Source organism: Limulus polyphemus, unplaced genomic scaffold, assembly GCF_000517525.1.
Source record: "Limulus polyphemus unplaced genomic scaffold, Limulus_polyphemus-2.1.2 Scaffold1528, whole genome shotgun sequence".
Classification (NCBI taxonomy): domain Eukaryota; kingdom Metazoa; phylum Arthropoda; class Merostomata; order Xiphosura; family Limulidae; genus Limulus; species Limulus polyphemus.
The window spans coordinates 198,291-205,866 of NW_013667138.1; the positions used below are offsets into that span (position 1 = coordinate 198,291).

General features: G+C 33.4%; 1 protein-coding gene across 2 annotated transcripts in view; it reads right to left on the reverse strand.

Annotated features, from left to right (window-relative positions):
* Positions 1-7,576, reverse strand: part of LOC106463953 (glutamine--fructose-6-phosphate aminotransferase [isomerizing] 2-like) — a 101,912-nt gene that overhangs the window by 72,168 nt on the left and 22,168 nt on the right. The gene's annotated exons all lie outside the window — the stretch shown is intronic.

Sequence of the window (7,576 nt, forward strand, 5' to 3'; positions counted from 1 at the left end):
AATCCCTATGTTTCACATTGATTCTTGCACACTTTAAGTGCTTCTTGACAGGACTTTTCATGTGATTCTATAAATTTCTCTTTCAAAGAAAGAAGATCAGCAGCTGCTTCTCTAAAACTCATTTTTGGGTCCTGAAGACGTTTCTGCACTCGATTATAGATGATAAAAGATTTCTCGAAAAATGCAAAAGTACAAGAAAATCAAATGTAAGCATGCGTTGCAGAATATTATGAGCACCACATTTTTGTTTTAGCCGTGTTGCCATTCTCACTTAATTGCTTTAACAATCCTAGCAATTCGTCCAGTTTTTCATGTACAACTTTTACTGCCTTTTCTCTTGTACTCCACCGTGTTTCTGATTCACGCTTGACAGAGATCTTAAGCTCCTGCTGCAGTTCGTTCCATCGAGTTGTTGAATGAGCAAAGAAATTATAAATGGCTTCAATTATACCCAAAAAGGTAATAACTGTTGTTTCCTGACTTGTAGCATGAAGATATGCTAAGTTCAAACTATGGTTGTCACAGTTTATAAACACTACTTTTGAATTTTTGTTCGGAATTCTTTGTTGAATGCCTGACAGATGACCTGACATGACAGCAGCATTATCATAACATTGTGAACAACAATCACTCAATAAAATTCCACCCGCTTCTAATTTTGTGCTTATTGTTTTCTCAATATTGACAGCGTCTTTTTCCTTTATCTGTATAAAGTCAATAAATGACTCTTTGACTTCTACTTTTCTTATCTTAAAGTCAGTGTCAACAAACCGAATCACTTGGGCCAATTTCTCACGATGGGCTAAATCAGGTGTGGAATCAAACAGAATACCATAGTATTTGTTTCTACGAATTGCTGACAAACAATAATTTCACACAGGTGAGGCTATGAAATTTTTGGATTTCAGGAGAAATATAATATATTGACGTTTGCTTGTTTTTAACACGCTCTAAATGCTCTCTCATTACAAGATCATACTTTGCTAATAACTGCAAAAGTGACAGGAAATTTTCAGGGTTTTCGTTTGAGGTTATGTCCTCTGTATGACCACGAAATGCAAGATTCTGAGAAGCTAAGCCTTGTATACAATCCAGCAACTGTCGCAGTACATCTCTCCATTTATTTTTTCTTGCTGAATTTGCCTTTGCAGCTCTTCATCAATGCCACTTTGAAGACGAATTCGGCGATCAGTTTCTTTCCAAGCAGCAAATGACTCACGATGACTGTCACTATTTTCATGGGCATTTAACTTTTCAACTTTTTTTCCACTTAGAGAACCCACCCTGTGTTTTGAAAGCAGACTGACTATAGGATGTCATACATGTAGATGAAAAAAGAAGACAAAAGCAGTATGCTGTTTTATATAGAGGTGAATGCACCAACCAGGAACGATTAACCTCTTGTCCATTCAGAAGGCGTCGTTTGAACCAAAATGTAGTCATAGAACGCCTATCTTTGGCATCAAATGGACCTTTTTTATGTTGAAATTCATGTGCTCCAACATTAACAATCTCTGTGCGAGTTGCATGTGTTACAACTGCTGAGCCTGTTGTATCAAACTTCATAAATCCAATATCCTGTGTGTTAAAATATTTATTAAGTCATCTTCTTTAAGCTTAGCAACACTATTCTGTGGATTTGTTTCTGACAAAGTGGAATCCTCTTGTTTATTATTATTGTAGCTTTCAACAGGACAGAGAACAGTTTCTTCATTGTTTTCTTTTTCAAATGAAATAGCATGTTCACAATCTTGCACTTTGACTTCTTTGCTGCCATCAAAAGGAACATATGCTGGCTTACTGGTGTCATCACTTCCAACAAGGAAAGCTCAATTTGCTTGACTCCACCATTGAAGCTGCAAATTGTGCATGTCTTTTGCGTCCCTGTTTCCCACTTTCTTGTTTTCACATAATGGGCTAATAAATTACTAAATACTGATTACACTATTTCGTTGCAACATACAAATTGTCAGATGAAAGGAAGTATTCTACTTTCCTAAGTTCCTAACCACAAATTATATTTAAATTATACAGTTATAGTTGCAACTCAGGAATAGTTAGGCACATCTGGACCTGTATAAAAACAGCTAGATTCTGAACCTAGTGTTAAATTTTTTGCCCTTTCGGTTTACTGTATTTTAGTGTGAGGCTTTTAAAAGTTAAAACTGCAAGCACACAAATAACATAACACTGTGTCATATTTACTTAACATAGGGCAGTTGCACTATATCCTAGAGGAGGGCATAATTATTAATTAATAGGCATTATATGCCAGAGGAAATTTTGAGCCCCTTCACACCTGCGCCCGGGGGCAACTGCCCCTTGCCCCCTCTTGCTACGCCACTGTAGACTCACTTGAAGCTAATCTAGAAAAAATACAGAGTAACATACGTCATGTGATATTAACGAAGTTTTTTATCAATGACCATGTTTGTTAGGTCTAAGGTAGTTTAAATGTAAAGTTATAAGAAGGTTTATAGAAATGAGTGATCATGTCGTCTACACTTCTGTCTGAGTTTAAATATTCAAGTAATTTGAGTGGCATAATACATCTTTTATGATTGTCGGTCAACAAAAAGAACATTATGTTTTCCAAGTGCTTATGCATTCAGTTCATCTGGTTGTTTATATATTTGGGATATCTACATAAAGCTGCTCAAGGGCTCTTTGCGCTAGTCATTCATAATTTTTAACTGATAAACTCAAGGAAAGCAACTAGTCAACAGCATCCACCGCCAACACTTGATTAATTTTTTCTGACTAAATAGTGTGATTTGACCATCATTCTTATAAAACATTCATGATACCAATGTGTATGAAGCACTTTTTTGTTGTTGTCCAGCACGTTAACACTGGGTCATGCTTGGTCCAGATTATTTGAAAAAAAATAATTAAGGACAGAAAGTCCTTTTGTTAAGAAAACCTGTCGCTCTGGGTACCCTTTACTGCGCATGACACAAGGTTTTAGTGTCTTACATTCAAAATTTTATTAAACTACTTTTTTGTTTATGTTATGCCAATTAGAATAGCATACAATCTTAGCTAATAATCCATATTTTAATAGTATAGAAGTTTTAAGTTCTTAATTCTACAAGGAAATATATAAAAAAAATCCTGAATTTCCACTAGTGTGAACCACGTGACACACTTTGTCTTAGCATGTTATCATCCATATTTTATCCATCAACCCTCGAAAATGTATGAAATTAAACATAAAAGACACTCTATAAAATTGTTATTGCTCAAACAAACCATAATTTTTATAGCCTTCAATTTTTTTGGTTACAGAGCTATCAAATATAAAATCAGACACACCTGTCATACCCTCTCTTTCACAATTCGTTGATAGTTCTCTCTTATGTTTCATTATATATTACCTATAACCAATAGAAAGTCAAGGTTTTCATCTATCAAATGAGGTATTGATTGTATAACGTTGTGTTGTGAACAGATAATCGTGAATTTCACTCAGAGTAGCAACATCATTCTATGGGAAAGTTAAGGACTAGCTGGGATGAATTTGTAACTTGTGTAAAGGCTCTCATAGTTGGAAAACCAGGAAAATTTTGAGAGGTTAGTGAATGTGTCTACTTTTTGCATTTATTAGTCTATATTCTATGATGCATTATTTAATTAAATAAAAATTGTTAAATGCTTTACGATAAAAAATCAGGCTTAACTCTCCTCGACAATCGAGGGCAAGAAAAAAAGAAAATTGGGTAAGTACTTTATTCTTTATTTATTTATTATTATAAAAGTAACTAAAATTAAAAATACGATCTTTTTAAGTTATTTAAGACAAGATTAGGTAAAATAAGTAATAATAATAATAATATAATTAAAATATTTCACGAGGCAAGCACGCGAGCAGTTCGTGGGTAATATAATTCGATAGCGTACGTGAGATGCACGTTCCCCGAGTGATATACAACTTATACTTATACTGGCGCGGATAGTAGTTAGACACGTTCAAAGGGCAATAAAACAATAAAACGTATTTATAAATAGATGAATAATGTTACGAACATAGAGCTACTTAGAATAAAAGAATGTAGTTTCATGTTACAATTTGAAGTCATTCTAGAAAGAAAAAAGTTAATTTAGGTTTATTTAGATTTTCTTTGGTAGTTACGAGGTCGAATTGACCGATCCCGTTTTGAGATAGCGTAGAGAAGATAACAGATAAACTATATGGATTTAGTGACAAAAAAAAACGTTTAAAATGCATTTAGGAGGTTTTAGGGACTACACAAAGGAAATTTGTGATTTTTGAGATGACCAAAAGTATTTTTAATTTTAACATGAAAATTACTTTGTACACGGACTATTCAAAACAAATACTCAATATATTAAAAATACTTCACTAAGAAATATGACTTTTTGTATGTAAAGACTTGTAATACTAACTGAAAGACTGCCAAATTTCGTGAAGATATACCCAATATATTGAGAGTTATAAGTATTAAATTTATAAAAACTTTAAACGAATACAAAAGGGTCACGTGACTGACCCCGTGTTAAGAGAGAAGCAATAATTTCTTAAGGCTACCGATTCATATCACACTAGCTATTTTCTTCAACAATTCACAAAATTTTAAAAAACTCCTAGATCTATATCCCCATGTCGAATATGCCAGAGATATTTAGTTTGTTCATTGTTACTTTTATCAGTATTACTAATCTTAACAAAAACATTTCTTTTAATTACCTATTCATGGAGAAAAGAATAAAATATAATATACCTCTTGACCTGATATGTTGATGAACAGGTTGTATTAGTTTTATTATTATTATTATCAGAATGCTATTTTTTCTGTTTATAATAAAATTTACTACTAAAAACTTAATGGTTTCTAGTGTGTGCCACGAGAAGCTCTCTTATTTTTATGTCATCATTCTATCAAGAGTTTAAACGCTCAGATCCTGAAGAGTTCACTCTTACTGCCTTTAAATTCATACCACATGATTGCCTAGAGGCTGGGATGGCCATCGTGGTTTGGCAAGACAGCAGTAACTACTATGAACATTATATCAACTCTCGGTGGAACAATCACCACTGCAAGGTAAATACGTTTTCTATCTTCTTTTATTAATACAGAAATTTCCAAAAGTTTTCAATTATTCTGATTATATGCAGCTTTAGCACAAACACGTGGTTCACAAAACTGTTGAGTTGTTTTCGGTCTAATTACTTTTGTTCTTCTGTTGTTCTCAAGCAGAAAGTATCTACTTTGCCTGCGGAAACGTTACTGAAACTTCGCACATTGTGTAGAACAGATCAACGACAACAATGATCTTCACTGGCTGAGTAGATGATACCTAGAGGTTATAGTCTTAAATGTGTTCTATAAGAACGACACTCATACGGTAAATCCAACGTTTCTTGTTAATACGGAGCATTGGATTTCTCTCAGTCTACTTGGTCATCACAGTGAATAAGTTAGTAGATAGACGTCTTCCGGAAAGAAAACTTGATTTATAAATCATATATAGAAGGCCCAGTGTCCATGCAAGTATATACACATTTTGTTTTTGTTTTTCTGTTTTTGCAATATATATAATAAAGACTTTGTTTCACTTTACATTACGTGTCCAGTATGTTTATTTTCTTAACTTAAACTCAGTTTTTGTAAACCCAGATATACTACACAATCTTCCTGGTCCATCCTCCCATTATAAATCAGACCTATGAAATATTCTTGTGGAAAACTATTTCACCTGAGAATACCACAAACCATCTAGATAACTCCTCTGAATGTATGTGAAAACGACAGAGAAGATCATGCTGAAGATTAAATGTTCCTGCCTGACCTGTCTAACAACAACCCTAGTACATAGTGGTAGAATAATGCCAAACATCCCACCTGAAATGCAGGTGGAAACACTAATGGCAAAAGTTGACATTCTGTTCTTTACAATATAGCTACTAACTTATACTGCTAAACTCAAGTGAAACAACAAGAAACTCACAGTGCCATAGGCACAGGGGAGATAAAGTCTGTTTGATCACCTCGTGTGTAAGATGTGCGTGAATACTTGAAGGAAAAAACGGTACAAAACAATCTACAAGCTATATAAAAATGTCACGCTATCTGGCAGCACTGATATCCTCAAGCATCTCTCCACCATTGAGTAAATTCAAGGCAACAACTTCTCTAAAAAGTACACCCCATACTAGTGGAACAGTGATATCTGCTTGACAAGTACACAATCAAGTCCATGTTGAGTTCATGCACATAATGCATGATCAAACATTGTAATAGGAGACAATGCACGAGTCATGAAACGGAATGAACTGTTTAACAAGGCTAATCTCATAAGCATTTCATTATGGTGCTTCCACAAGCTTATGGCGTGTAAAGGAATCTAAAACATGGCAATTTCAGCCACTTATGATAAAGACGCATTCCATTTCATAGAGATGAAGACCAACACAAGGCCTTATGTACGGATACATTAACCAATTTGATCATAATGACATATAAGAGGTTCAAAATACTGAAATCCCTATTCTAACTACAACCACATGCTATATTTAGCTTGAACGAGATACAAAGATATTAAAGATGGAGCTCCAGGTCTCGACTTTAAGAAGCTTACAGAAGCCAACACCTTGAAAGTGGTGTCACAGTATCAACCTAGCCGGACAACAAGTAACATTCCTGAAATATGGAATGATGCTTTATCAAATATTTGCCGAAACCGTTGAAGGATTATATTCGTCTTAAACTTCATCGAATCCTACAAAATATATTGGCAAGATCCCAGAAAAGGTTATAGTTAGAAGGCTTGCCTTCAGATTGAACCACAGCTACCCTCATATAATAAAGTGGTTATCGCGGTGGGATATTGTTAACACGCGCCTTAGCAACAATAATTTGTGTGATCTGGAAATTTTGTAGGTTACTAAAATCTTTACATTTAAATATAATAATTATGCCTGTTTTTGTGTTTTATACGTTAATACATTCCACATTTAAATTATACTAAAACAACAATAAATAAACTGAAATTTTGTGATTTCGAACATAACTCTTAATTATATTTAAATTTAGTTGTTATGCGTTAATATATATAAAGAAAAAGCCAATATGTTATTTAATATCTAATCAAGAACAATATAGACTGAAGATAAAAGAATCGACATATAACTTTATTTCTTAGACTTTTATAGCTCTCCAGTGAGCACTACTTTCACTATAATCCAAAAGTTAAATATTATTGTATGCTCAGTGTTTGTTTTTCTCGATTTTTACCTATCTTTCAGTATTCTATCTTTCCTTGGAAATTTACAATATTTCAGTTACTGTTTTCTTTAAATGTTCCACACGAAAACATTTTTAACATAAAAGCGATAATGAGTTGGTATAGTTTCCTGAACATGCAATATAGTACTGAAACTCTGATCTATTTAAACCTGGTTTCGAGTATTAATCGACATGTAATTAAGCGATATTTGGGATATTAAAAACGTTTTGCTTTTCCATAACTTGGTGTTCTAAATTTTTTTATCACCGGAAAAAGAAAAGAAAAATACCCAAGGTATATATATATATATATATATATATATATATAT